We start from the raw sequence: 15368 nt of genomic DNA, 5'->3' as shown, positions 1-15368 counted from the left end.
AACACATTTTCACCATTGCTGGGGAAAAAGCTTGGATATTTCTCTTTCTTAAAGCTAAGAGCTTAAAGAAACTCATTAAAATGGAAGGAAAATGAAAAATACCGTCATATCGTCTTTCAAGCAATGCAAAACGTACTAAATATTAATGTAGTGTGGGGTCAATCATTTATTTTAAAATGGCTTTCTGAAATTTGGTTGCTCTTTCTTTTAATAAACAGTTGAATTTCCATATTGAGATTGTGATGTGTGCAAAGAGAACAACTCACACGAGTGCTGGAGTTGGAGAGACGATCACCATATTTATGAAAAAGTGGTGTCAAAGGGAGCTCGAAGAAGTCATCTGTGTAAACCTGGCAAATGGTTGTCAGATAAGAATGATCTCAGCTTTTTTTTTTTGTCTTTTGTGGGTCTAACAATCCTAGCATGTTTATATTGAGTTGGGGTTAGATAGACAGCCAAATAGACTTCCCCAAATATCTTTTAATTAACTAGATTGTTGCAGAATACAGCTTTGAGGATCTGACCATAATAGAAACTTTTATTAGGGAAAGCTTTACAATATTTAAAAAAATTAGGTTGTATCCACTGTGTTGGGATATGTGGATTGTAAACTACAATTTGTAATTTGAAATAGAATATGCAAATCTTGTTTCTGATTATCCATGCTGGTTGGAAGGTTTAATCAAAACATAGTATATGGCAGATAAATGATTTATATTTGTTTAGAAAATAGAGTCTTTTATATTTCTATCAGATATATCTTTTTCTCCCAGCCTTCTCCTTCCATTTTTTGGGCTGTTCTTTTAGACAAATGTCACCAAGCCCAATTTCTACCTTTGTGTCAAATTACAAGAATGATCACATTTAATGATGATAAAAGTGCCACCAGATTTCAAAACATTGCTCTTTGTCTTTGCTGTTAATTTTGCCCCCTATGATAAACCATGAATGATACAGCATTCAGGTGAAGGAAACACACCCCTGCTCCACTCTCCTGGGGGTCAGGGGAAGTTAATTCCTTGGAACACCTCTCTCCCAACCTTTACCCTGTCCAATTTTTGAATTGCTAATGACTTGAGAGTAATGACTCTATTTTACACATCCGTGTCTTTATATATTTGGTCTTTGAAAAAAATTACATATTCCATAAATGTGGTTGAATATAGGAGATGGTCATGGCCTATGAAAAGCATGGCTATTTGTACTGTCAAATAGGAGCCAGGGTGCCCAAGAGCATCTGTAATATATACCAGGCCATATATAAGTCTGAGCTATAGATTCTAAGTTGTTAAATTGTAACTTAGGGAGTGAAGGCCACAACACACACCTCCTCTTACAACATCTCAAACATCTGCCCCACAAAATCTGAGTTGCACAGCATCAACGATTCTATCGGTTTCTTCGCAAAATTTTTATCTGATTCTGTCACTCCCCTTACATGTGTAAATATGGGTATATAGGTGGTAGGGGTGAGGCAGGTAGATAGGCAAATAGGTAAGGAACCCTTCCCTCCAAAGACTGAACTTGGACATTTTTTTGATGAGTATGCAGAATTCTGTGTTATTCTGAGTATTACAGTGTTTTTTTAATGCAAAAAATTAAAAAAAAAAAAAGCTCAGATTAACTTTGTTTTATCCCTCATGAGTTAACAAAAGCACACTTCACAGTTCCTAAAGGCTGCATTGGGAACCAGCATTAACTCCTTAGTTTTGCATAAGTTTTTCAAGTAGTTGGGCTTTTTAATTTTATAGTTTAAAAGTTGATACTGAATGTTGTTTGCCTTTGTGACACAAATAATATCCCCAAGGTTAAAGTGTTCTATTTTAGGTGATATATGTTCACAGGATAGAATGTAGAGTATCTAAGTCAACATCAGAGATCATCCAGTTTTAAAAACCCTTACAAGTTTACAGGGAGATGTTTTCTTGAAAGAAGAGAATCAGTCTCAGTATTCTGTGTATTTCTCATAAACACATCAGTCATATCTGGGAAAAGGAAGGCAGACAATGGCCATAATAGAATTAAGTATTTATTTCATATATGTCACAATGTGGAAAACAGGCAGATACACAACAAAAGGTTGACCAAAACCATAATTCCTTCTCAACCACAAATATGGAAAATGCTTCATTAAGCAAAGTGAACAGTATTATAATGTCTGTGATGTTGGCACTTGGCATTATTGTTGTAACAAAAAAGGTGGTCCTTAAGAATCACCAAATCAGAAATGTGCCTCAATTTGTCAATAAGTACATTGTCAGTGAAAAATATTACATAAGGAAGGCGATACATATAAGATTTCAACATTCTAAATTGAGTGCAAAATTTTAAATTTGCTCCTAAAGTTTCTAAACATAAATGCAAAATTGCCTAAGGAAATGATTAGTAATATTAGGAGCATACTAGGAACTATTCTGCTGCTCAGCAGTGGATGAAAACCAGCATTTCCAGCTAGACATTTTACAGGTATTTTTGTCTTCATTTTTGAAAGAACATTGCACTTCTTCTCCCCTTTCAAATATTTGTTATGACAGTATAATCCCCATTCAAATGAATAGATATATTTTTCATTCATTTGGATCAAAACCAGTATTGAAACATTCTTAGACTAATTCTTTGCACATTTCTTTTAGACTAGAGATTGAGGAAAGAAGCATGAAAATTGTATACTTTTATTTTTTATTCTGAACTGTCTTGAAAGACTTCAAATACTTTTTTTCTTTTACATAATGGCAGCTGGACTAACAGCCCGTATGCCAAGTCAAAAATCTGAAGCGATTTGAAATGACTGAGATTTTAAACCTCAAAAATTACTGTTTATAATGGAAACTCAGACATAATAGTCCATGGTGAAGATTCAGTCACCATAGTCAGGTGGGTGGTGGTATTTCTATAAGGAAATGTAATTAAATTGTCTATATCAGGAAGATAGTTGACTAATCACTCTTACAGAGCCTTATGTGCTATCATTTTTAAAAATTAATTCTTTCCTTAATCATGCTGAGGTTTTTTATTTTCAGCGATAACTTTGTGCTGATCAGACTTGCTTCTGATTTCTCTTAATTATTGATGCCGTAAAGATGTCGCATCTTTTCTAAGCTTCCTTATTACTGAATTTCAAATCAATTTAGGCATCTCAAAAGCACTTCTAAAATACCAGATGCTGTGTCAGCTGCACAGAACAATGTGCTAATAATTATATTTCTTTCTTACAGCAGATCAAAGCCAGAGACGAGGTGACATACACCTAAGATATTCAAACTCTGGCTTGAAGGTCAATTGGATCTGCCGACATATGTTGCTGATTTTGTAACATGAAAGCCAGTTAAAAAGAACAGATCAGTGAAATGCATGTACTCCGTATTCTTAATTTCAATCCTATCCAAATGTTTACAGACTAGTTTGAAGAGATTTACGGTTTCTTGTTATCAGTCCTATTAAAGCTTGGCAAGTCTATCAATAGCCCACCAGGGATTTGATTTTAGTCTTTGAGTGCTTCAATTTTTGTTTATTGAACAACTTTTAATTGGATGTACCAAGACCTTTCCTGATCAGTTGCCCATATTGCCTCATGGAAGTGTCATGTGCAAGCTCAGCTTGAAAAGGCCTTGGCAGTTGGGGAAGAATAATACTTTGTGTAAGCCGAGATGAGGGCAGGCAGACAGGCAAGAGGTGAGATTCCTTTCAGAGTAGCTTTGGTGTGGGGGCTTTGAGCCATACAGAAAAACTAAACTTGACTAATTGCTACCTTGCGCTTGTGTTACGTTTCTGCGGTTTAACTTAAAATATTGGGACAAGGAAACAAATGCCATTCGAAGCTAGTGTACCTCAGCTAAACCATAGCTGTGGGCCAGATTCACGTCGGTTAACTACATAGCACATTTGAAACTGCACGTTAGAAAAAAGAGAGAAAAACAGTATGGCAGCAGTTTCTCCTCTATAGTTAATTCTACATCAGTGCCAGATTAATTTTATCATGATATTCAAATCTCAAAACCTTTGTGGGCTTCCCTCTGCTTGTAGAGTAAAATAGCAACCCCCACATTTGTTTCAAAGCCTCCCCCTATATGACCCCACCCTGCACGTCCAGTTCTGCAGGAAAGCCAGGATTCTAAGGCCGGAATATCTGAATTCAGATTCCAGCCCCTTCTGTTACGAGCTCTGTCACCTCACACAAGTTACTTAATCTCTGTTTGCCTCTGTTTTCCCCTCTGTGAAATGGGAATTAAATAGTGCTTACATGATGTGGTTGTTATAAAGATTAAACAAGTTAATATGTGAGCACTCCTAAAGCCACACCTGTGCCTGGTGAGAACAGCACTGTGTAAATGCTTAAATTCAGTGTGAGTTCTGCTCCTTGACCTCTCTGACTCTCAATTCATGGTCTTCCACCCATTTAACATTCTTTATAAAGTCATAAATGGAAATAGTCAAGGTGCCTGGGTGGCTTAGTCCTCTTTGAGTGTTGGATTCTTGATTTCAGCTCAGGTCATGATCCCAAGTGGTAGGATTCAGCCCAGCATCGGATCGGTCTCCATACTGAGCATGGAGCCTGCTTGAGATTCTCTCGCTCTCTCTCTCTCTCTCTCTCTCTCTCTCCCTCTCTCCCCCTCTCCCTCCCTCCCCCCTCCTCTGCCTCTCTCCTCTGCTTGGCTTCTTGAAAGAAAGAAAAAGAAAGAAAGAAAGAAAGAAAGAAAGAAAGAAAGAAAGAAAGAAAGAAAGAAAGAAAGAAAGAAAGAAAGGAAGGAAGGAAGGAAGGAAGGAAGGAAGGAAGGAAGAAGAAAGAGAGAGAGAGAGAGAGAAAGAAAGAAAGAAAGAAAGAAAGAAAGAAAGAAAGAAAGAAAGAAAGAAAGAAAGAAAGAAAAGAAAGAAAGAAAGAAAGAAAATGGAAGTAGTCAAGGACCAGAAATCAAAGTAGCATGGAAATCTCTGGGGCAGGATTTACTGTCCTTCTGGAATGGTCTGCTCAGAATTTTTCTAGCTCTTTCGAGCCTCTAAACCTTTGCTTATTTGGTTCTCATTCTCTTGTGTGCCTTTCCTCTCCTCTTACTCAAATAAACTCATTCAGAATCAGGATCAGATTCTCTCTGATGCCTTTCAGGAATACTTTGGGCTTCCTGGGGTTTTTATTTATTTATTTTTTTTAATGAAGCATATCTCTTATATTTGCTATTTTTGGGTCCTTAATCATTCACCAATTTGTTTTGTAAATTAATATTTGCTGACATATTGATCTCATCTTCTCCAAATACATGGATAGCTTATTAAGGACAGGGGCAGATTTTTCTTTCATATCTCATGTAGGGCTGAACCTAAAGTAAATTCTATTTCAATAAATTCTATTGAATAAAATTTAATAAAGTCACTTGATGTCTTTCTTTTTAGTCCTCTCTGCAAAACTAGTAATAATAACTCAAAAGAAAGAATTTTAAGAGAAATACAATACTGAAAAATAGCCAAGATAAAAATAAAAAACTATGACCCCCCAAACTCAAGGTAGATTTTCATGATCTAAAATCATAAAGATGGCCCTCCCTGAGTCATGTTACAATTTATTTCACATATTTAAAATACATTTACAAGCAAGGACTGGACCAAAGAATCACACAATAAGTTAAGCAGAACTAGTGCCAGAGCCTCTCTTTCGGGACTCCATCCAGAGCACTTTATATCTACCACACCATAGATTGAGAAAAGGATGATTCAGAGTAGTTTAGTCTACAGATTTGTTAGTCTAAGTGGAGTTAGAAATTAGACACTTAGATTGTCCCCAGTTGCTATGAGTGACTGATATTAGAAAACATATAACAGCTTATTATTGTAACTTAGCATTTTTTTATTTAAAATTTTTTTTTACATTTATTTATTTTTGAGAGACAGAGCTAAAGCAGAGGAGGGGCAGAGAGAGAAGGAGACACAGAATTTGAAGCAGGCTCTAGGCTCGGAGCAAACATTCAGCACAGAGTCAGATGTGGGGCTCAAACCCATGAACTATGAGATCATGACCTGAGCCGAAGTCAGATGCTTAACTGACCAAGCCACTCAGGCGCCCCAACAACTAAGCATTTTAGATATGTTGTTAGGCCTTCAGCCCTTGATGGAAAACAGCAACTTCAGTCTTGAATTTTGATGCCAGGCTAGTTGTCATATTCTTAGTGTTCTTATTTCTTGGATGTTCACAGTTTATGCCAATTATATTTATATTAAATGTGTTCAAATTTCACTTGTCATCCTTGGCTATCTTGTCAACTTTTAGTGTATATGACCAAGAATTGAATTATAGGCAATTATTATTTTGATGCTAGCAAAGCTAAATAATAGAAACTAACCTTTGGTGACCATATCTTTATATTTAATATTCAGTACAGATCACATCTAGATATTGAACTCTGATGCCACTCTATAAGTTTTGAAATAAATCTGAGGCTCTTTGTAGGAATGATCAATGACCCCTCAGTTGAGTTTTTGTTAACTTCTTTTAACATACAAAAATCTCCCTTTTCTTAATTTTTTTGACTCCACCCTTTCTAGGTTCTTTGCTTACTCCTTTTCCAAATCTTAGTGTTTAGCCTCCATTATATTTTCTTTATAACTTCCCATATTTCATCTCGGTCACTCGAGTGGTTTTAATTACTGTCTCTACATGGATGACTCTGAAATTTACACCTCTGCCTTCAAAATTACTCCCAAATTGAAACTAATGCTCCTCCAAAGGCCTGCTAGATGATTTTGGTGACCTTCCTTTACCTGAAATTTAATGTATTTTGAACTGAATTCATCATGCCCCTGAAATTATCTCTGCTTTTTGATGTTCTTGCTTTCTTCCTCCCATTTATTAGAAAACAAACTTCAGAGTCTCCTTTGTTTCCTCTCCTTTCCGGACTCCAGATAGTGTTGCCTGTTTGATCTTTTTGATATCTACAAAGTCCATTCTTTCCTCTGGCTCCACCTTTCTCATTTATTCATCTGGATTCATAATGTAGCTCAGTGCCCAGACCTCCACATAATAATTACTTGTCAAATTAGTGAATGAATAACTTCCCTGTCTCAAGTTCTTCACCCATTCAATACATTCAAGATTAATTGTTCCTTTAAAACTATGAATTCATCATGTCACTCTCATATTGGAAAACCTACAACAACAGGGTTTACCAGTCCTGACTTCACATTAGAATCACCTTGGGAGTTTTTAGAGCATCCAATGCCCAGCCTCACTCAGACCAACTGAAACAGACTTTTGGGGACAATGGAGAGGCCAAGCATTAAGGGCTGATATTCCAAGAATTTGACAAGTGACATGAAAGAATACGAACCAAATCAGAACCCCTTTGCTAACCAACCTTAGGCAGTGACTGCTAAAAGACAGAATGACCCTCAATACCAGCTAATTATCAGCTAATTATCAGCTCTGCCATACGTTTTTAAGATCTCAAATAAGTCATTATGTTTTAGATTTTTTGTTTGTTTTTAAGAGGAGAGAGAGCGCCAGGTGAGAGCAGGGGAGAAGTAGAGAGAGAAAGGGAGACACAGAATCCAAAGCAAGCTCCAGGCTCTGAGCTGCCAGCACAGGGGCCGAAGCGAGGCTTGAACTCCTGAACCATGAGACCATGACCTGAGCTGAAGTCGGACACTTAAACAACTGAGGCACCCAGGTGCCCCTTAAGAGACTCAAATAAATAGAGCAAACTGAGAGTTGATGGGGGGGTAGGAGAAAATGGGTGATGGGCACTGAGGAGGGCACTTGTTTTTATGAGCTCTTGGTGTTGTATGTAAGCGATGAATCCTGGGAATCTACCCCCAAAACCAAGAACACACTGTATACACTGTAAGTTAGCTAACTTGACAATAAATTAAATAAATAAATAAATAAATAAATAAATAAACAAACAAACAAATAAAATAGTTCTTAAGGGGCTCCTGGGTGGCTCAGTCAGCTAGCCTAAGCATCTGACTTTACAGTCAGCATGATTTCACAGGTTTGTGGGTTCAAGCCCCGTGTCGGACTCTGCTGACAGCTCTGAGCTTTGAACCTGCTTCAGATTCTGTGTCTCCCTCTCTCTCTGTCCTTCCCTCACTCTGCTTTGTCTCTTTCTCTCTCAAAAAAATAAATAAACATTAAAAAACTTACTAAAAATAATAAAGTAAAATAGTTCTTAAATATTCAAAAATATTATTTCCTCTATCTTTTATATGAAAAAAATGTGTTGTAATCATTTGCTCAGATGCAGTAAATATGAATTCTTATGCATTGACATTTCCTTGCTTTACTTATAGAGTGGGTTGACTATGACAGAGTTCAAGTTTGCCTTATTTCACTGCAATAAAGGAATTAATGGGGACTAGAAGAAACCTATTATAGAACATTAATACTGTTAACCAATCACATAGTAATTTACAATATTTATAAACTTTTTAGGACATTTAAATTTGCTTACCAAAATGGCCCTGAGTTCCAGTGAACCATGTAAAGTTATAATAGTGGGATAAAAAGGAACAGAAGTGGAATTTTCAATTGTACTGAATATTAAGTATACAGAGATGATCACCAAAGGTTAGTTTCTTTTATTTAGCTTTGCTGGCATCAAACTGATACTGTCTGTAATTCAATTCTTCTTAGTTAAATATACACTATAAAGTTGACAAGATAGCCAAGAATTGCTAGTGGATGACAAGTGAAATTTGAACACATTTAATATAAATATAATTGGCATAAACTGTGAACATCCAAGAAATAAGAACATTAAGAATATGACAACTAGCCTGGCATCAAAATTCAAGATTGAAATTGCTTTTTTTCATCTGCAGAGTAAAATATTGCTGAAGGAAAGTGTGGCCATATGTGTCTATTAAACAATATATTCCTGAACTTCTTAAAAGCATTTGTTTTACTAACTTCTAATTTGCCTTTCATGAGGTCATATTTCCTTCTTTTACATCATATGAAGACATGTTGACCAAAAAAATGACTGAAGTGGGTTGAAAAAAGAATAATCAAACATAATCTCATTATTCCTACTCCATGGAGCTCTTTCCTCCCATGGCATTTCTGGTGTCCTTTACCACTTCTCATATCCAGCGTCTACAACAAAAATGCTGAAAAGTAAAGGATATGATTTAGGAACCAATAAAATTTTATCTTATATATGTCTCATTCATAGGAAGACTCAGAGGACACATAAAGAGCACTGATGTAGGGATGACTAATCATTGTCAGTTGGACTCATGGCTATATGAGCCATAATTCCCATATTTAAGTAAAAGGAAATGTTTAGGTCACTGAATTACATCACACCTAATTTCAGGACAGAAATCTGATTCAGGCTATATTTATATCCAGAGCATTTCTAAAAATTCAGAGGCCCATTAAGAGGATGAAGTGATTTTATGGTATTTTACAGCAACCAGGAGTGGTATTTTCAAAAAGAACATTTAATGTACTGTACTGAATGGGCTACTATTTGACTCTAGAGGATTTTTTGATCTTTCTCCTTCCATATTGCATCTAATATATTTGGTAGTCAGTTGTATTTATGAAGTTATTCTAAAATTCAGAGATCCAAGAGTGTCCAAAACAGAGAGTTTCATCTGGCAAAATGGTAGGTAGAATAATGCCAAAGACATTAATGTTCTAATCTAATCTATTCTAATCTAATCTATTATGTTACATGGCAAAAAGGATTTTACAGATGGAATTAAAGTTAAGAAGAGATGGGTAGAATATCTTGCGTTATATGGGTGGGGCCAATATAATCTCATAAATCCTTAGAAGGAGAGAATCTTTCTTGGCTATAGTCAGAGAGAGAGCTGTGATGTTAGAAGCAGGGTCAGAAAAATGTGACATTACTGACTTTGAGGATGAGAGAAGGAGACCTTCTCTGGGCCATGAGCCAAGGAATCAGAGCAGCCTGAAGAAGCTGTAAAAGGTGAGGAAACAGACTTTATAGTCTTCAAAGAGGAATGCAGCTTCACCCACAAAATTGATTTGAGCCTAGTAAGAACTCTGACAGACTTCTGACCTACAGAACTGAAAGATGGTAGATTTATGTTGTTTTAAGCCAAAATTTGTTATAGCAGGTATAGAAGTTTAAAAGAAGAATTAATATGATCTTTTGTCTTCAATGGGGAGGTGAGATCCCCATTTGAGATCCTCTTAAAGCACTTACAAAGAAATATTTAGCAAGGAGTCTAAACTATCATTTTTTTTAACTTCCTACTTGTTACGTAATGTAGTTGTAATGTTTATTGATTAAGTGGACTATTACATGATTTTCTTTGTGAAAGAATTTGCCCATTTAAAGTGTACAATTCATTGTTTTTTAGTATTTTCATACAGTTGTGCAACCATCATGACAATCTGATTTTAGGACATTTTCGACCTCCTAAAAGAAGTTCCATTCCTGTTGGCAGTCCGTCCCCATCATCTTGTCCAACCCTAAGCCCAAATCTCCCAACCATTAATTTCCTCTGTCTCTATAAATTTTTCTTTTCTGGACATCATATATAAATGGAATCCTACAATATGTGGCCTTTTGTATCTAACTTCTTTGACTTGACATTATGCTTTCAGGGTTCAATCAGTACTTCATTCTTTTTATTGCTGAATAATATTCCATTATGTGACTATACCACCTTTTGTTTGTTCATTCAGTAGTTCACAGAGATTCCGGTTGCCTCTACTTTTGTTATGAACAATGCCACTATAAACGTTTGTGTAGAAGGTTTTATATAAACATACATTTTCATTTCTCTTGGGTATATGCTTAGGAGTAAAATTGCAGGGTCATATGACAACTCTATGTTTAATGATTTGAGGAATTGTCAAATTGTTTTCCAAAATGACTGCACTGATTTGCGATTGTACTAGTAATTAACAAGGTTTCCAATGTTTCTACAATTTTCATGAAAACCTGTTACTATCTTTCTAAGAAAAATTCCACTATAGTTAACATATAGTGTTGTCTATAGTTTTAAGTTTATTTATTTATTTTGAGAGAGAGAGAAAGAGAAAGAGAGAGATAGAGAGAGAGAGAGAGAGAGAGAGAGAGAGAGAGAGAGAGACAGAAAATCCCAAGTAGGCTTTGTGTTGTCAGTATAGAGCCTGAGGTAGGGCTCCATCTCATGAACCTTGAGATCATGACCTGAGCCAAAATCAAGAGTCAGACACTTAACCAACTGAGTCACTCAGGTGCCCCAACATACAGTTATTTATATTAGTTTCAGGTGTAAAATATAGTGATTTAACAATTCCATACATTACTCAGTGCTCATCACATAACTGTACTCTTAATCCCCTTCACCTATTTCACCTGTCACCCCTAACCTCTCCCCATCTGTTTGTTCTCTGTAGTTAAGAGTCTGGTTTTTGGCTTCTCTCTCACTTGATATTCTGTTTTGTTTCCTAAATTCCACATAGGAGTGAAATCGTATGGTATTTATGTGTCTCCAACTGACTTTTTTCGCTTAGCATTATACTGTATAGTTCCATCCATGTTGTTGCAAATGGCAAGATTTCATTCTTCTTTATGACTGAATAATATTTATTCAGTCTTTATCCATTCATCTATTCATGGATTCTTGGGCTGTTTCCATATTTGGGCTAATGTAAATAATGCTGCTATAAACACATAGGGGCATATACCTTCTCAAATTAGTGTTTTTGTATTCTTTAGTTGAATACCCAGTAGTGAAATTATTGAATCATATAGTAGTTCTATCTTTAATTTCATGCTGTCTTCCACAGTGGCTGCACCAATTTTCATTTCCACCACAGCACAAGAGGATTCCTTTTCACTTGTTTCTTGTATTGTTGATTTTAGCCATTCTGACATGTGCGAGGTGCTATCTCATTGTGGTTTTGATTTGCATTTTCCTGATGATGAGTGAAGTTGAGCATGTTTTCATATCTGTTGACCATCTGCATGTCTTATGGTGTAAGTAAATGGTCCAACTTCATTCTTTTGCATGTAAATGTTTTCCCGACACCATTTGTGGAAGAGATTATCTTTTTCCTGTTGCATATGCTTGCCTCCTTTGTCAAAGATTAATTAACCATATCATTGTGGGTTTATTTCTGGGTGTTCTATTCTGTTCCACTGATCTGTGTTTATCTTTCTGCCAGTACCATACTGTTTTGATTTCTACAGCTTTATAGTGTATCTTGAAATCTGGGTTTGTCATACCTCCAGTTTTGTTCTTTTTCAAGACTTCTTTGGCTATTTGGGGTCTTTTTATGGTTTCATATAAATTTTTGGATTATTCTAGTACTGCGAAAAATGCTGTTGGTATTTTGATAGGGATTGCATTGAGTCTGTAGATTGTTTGGGACAGTATGGACATTTTAACAATATGTGTTCTTCCAATCCATGAACATGGAATATCTTTCCTTTTTTTTTTTTTTTTTTTTGGTGTTGTCTTCAATTACTTTCATCAATGTTTTATAGTTTTCAGAATACAGATCTTAAACCTCCTTGGTTAAGTTTATCCCCATTTTTTTAATGTATTTTTGGTATAGTTGTAAATGGGATTATTCTTTTATTTTAAGTTTATTTATTTATTTTGAGAGAGAGAAAGAACATGCAAATAGGGGAATAGCAGGGAGAGAGAATCCTAAGCAAGCTCCACACTTCAGTACAGAGAAGAAGGGACCATCCCACAAACTGTGAGATCATGACCTGAGCTTAGATCAAGAGTTGGGCACTTAATCAACTGAGCTACCTTGGCACCTCTGGGATTGTTCTCTTAATTTTGTTTCTGCAATCTCATTATTAGTGTATAGAAGTAGAATGGATATCTGTATTTTGATTTTGTATCCTGCAACTTTACTGAAATCATTTATAAGTGCTAGTAGATTTTTAGTGGAGTCATTGCTTACCAATTTGAATGTCTTGTTATTCCTTTTTCTTTCTGGTTGTGGTGACTAGGACATTCAATATTGTGTTGAATGAAAGTGATCAGAGTAGACATCCTTGTGTTATTCCTGACCTTAGGGGAAAAGCACTCAGTTTTTTCCCACTGAGTATGATATTAACTGTGGATTTTTCATATATGACCTTTATTATATTGAGGTATGTTTCCTCTAACCCTACTTTGTTGAGGATTTTTATCATGAATGGATATTATACTTTCTCAAATGCTTTGTTTGCATCATACGATTTTTATGCATTCTGTTTTTGATGTGATGTATCACATTTATTGATTTGTGAGTATGGAACCACTGTGCATCCTGGGAATAAATCCCACTTGATCGTGGTGAATGATGTTTTAAATGCATTATTTTGTTTGGTTTGCTAATATTTTGTTGAGGACTTTTTCATCTATATTTATCAGAGATATTGGCCTTAGTTCTCCTTTGTTTGTGTCATAGAATGCTGGCTTCATAGAATAAATTTGGATGTTTTCCTTTCTCTTTGAATTTTTGGAATAGTTTAAGAAGAAAAGTTATTAAGTCTTCTTTAAATGTGGAATTCACCTGTGGAGCCATCTGGTCCTGGACTTTTGTTTGCTGTGAGATTTTTGTATTGCTGGTAATTGGTCTATTCAAATGTTCTGTTCCATCCTGATTCAGTTTTGGGAGGTTAGTTATTTCTAGAAATTATCCACTTCTTCTAGGTTGTTCAATTTGTTGGCATATAACTTTTAAAAAATGTTTATTTATTTTTGAGAGTGAGAAACACAGAGCATGAGTGGGGGGGGAGAGGCAGAGAGAGAAGGAGACACAGAATCTCAAGCAGGCTCCAGGCTCTGAGCTGTCAGCACTGAGCCTGATGCAAGGCTCAAGCTCACGAACCGTGAAACCATGACCTGAGTTGAAGTCAGACGCTTAACCAACTGAGCCACCCAGGTGCCCCAAATTTTTCATAATATTTTCTTACAGTCCTTTGTATTTCTGTGGTGGTGTTTGTTATTTCTCTTCATTTCTGATTTTGATTATTTGAGTTCCCTCTCTTTCTCTCTTTTTGATGAGTCTGGCTAAACATTTATCACTTTTGTTGAGCTTTTCAAAGACCTAGCTCCTGGTTTCATTGATATGTTATATTTTTCTTTTCTTTTCTTTTTGGTTTCTATATCATTTATTTCTGCCCTAATCTTTATTATATCCTTCTTTCTATAAACTTCCCTCTTTTAGGCTTTTGCTGCATGCCCAAAATTTTGGAGCATTGTGTTTTCATTTTCATTTGTTTCTATGTATATTTTGATTTCTTCTTTGATTTCATGGTCAACCCATTTATTGTTTAGTAGCATATTACATAACCTCCATGTATTTGTGTTCTTTCCAAATTTTTTCTTGTAGTTGACTTCAAGTTTCAAAGTATTGTGGTTGGAAAGGATGCAAGAAGTGACTTCAATCTTTTTAAATTTGTTGAGGTTTGTTTTGTGGCCTAATATTTGATCAATTATGGAGAATGTTCCATGTGCATTTGAGAATGTATATTCTGTCTTAGGATGGAATGTTCTGAATCTGTCTGTTAGATCCATCTGGTCCAATGTGTCATTAAAAGCTTCTGTTTCCTTAATTTTCTATCTGGATAATCTATTCACTGATATAAATGGGGTGTTAAAGTCCCCTATTACTATTATAGTATTATCAATTACTCCATTTTTTATCTTTGTTATTAGCTATGTTATATATTTGGGTGATTCATATTGGTTGTACAAATATTTACAACTGTTATATCTTCTTGTTGGATTGTTGCCTGTATATTATATACTGTCCTTCTTTTCTCTTGTTACAGATTTGTTTTAAGTCTTCTATTTTTTCTGATAGAAGTATTGTTATTTTGGCTTTCTTTTCAGTTACAATTTCATGATAATTCTTTTCTATCCTTCATTTTCTTTTTTTTTCTTTGTAATATTTTATTGTCAAATTGTTTTCCATATAACACCCAGTGCTCTTCCCCTTACGTGCCCTCCACCATCACCACCACCTCATTTCCCCCCTCCCCCTTCCCCTTCAACTCTCAGTTCATTCTCAGCATTCAATAGTCTCTCAAGTTTTGCATCCCTCTCTCTCCCCAACTCTCTCTCCCTCCTCCGCTCCCCCTGGTTCTCCTTTAGGTCTCTCCTGTTTTCCTGCTAGACCTGAGTGCAAACATATGGTTTCGGTCCTTCTCTGCCTGGCTTACTTCACTCACCATGACACCCTCAAGGTCCATCCCCTTTCCTACAAAAGGCCATATGTCATTCCCTCTCATTGCCATGTAGTACTCCATCGTGAATATATACCACATCTTGATCCATTCGTCAGGTGATGGACATTTAGGCTCCTTCCATGTTTTGGCTATTGTTGACATTGCTGCTATGAACATTGGGGTACATGTGCTCCTATGCATCAGCATTTCTGTCTCTCTTGGGTAAATCCCCAGCAATGC

General features: G+C 35.8%; 1 long non-coding RNA gene across 1 annotated transcript; it reads left to right on the top strand.

The window, feature by feature from the left end:
- Positions 1–224: 224 nt before the first annotated feature.
- Positions 225–3456, top strand: LOC115294460. The gene is made up of 3 exons (XR_003909896.1): positions 225–360; positions 2737–2874; positions 3216–3456. It is a non-coding gene; the product is annotated as an uncharacterized LOC115294460 (long non-coding RNA).
- Positions 3457–15368: the final 11912 nt, after the last annotated feature.

This window comes from Suricata suricatta, chromosome 6, assembly GCF_006229205.1.
Source record: "Suricata suricatta isolate VVHF042 chromosome 6, meerkat_22Aug2017_6uvM2_HiC, whole genome shotgun sequence".
Lineage (NCBI taxonomy): Eukaryota > Metazoa > Chordata > Mammalia > Carnivora > Herpestidae > Suricata > Suricata suricatta.
The sequence above is the reverse complement of the archived record's forward strand: the minus strand, read 5'-3'. Positions and strand labels throughout refer to the sequence as shown.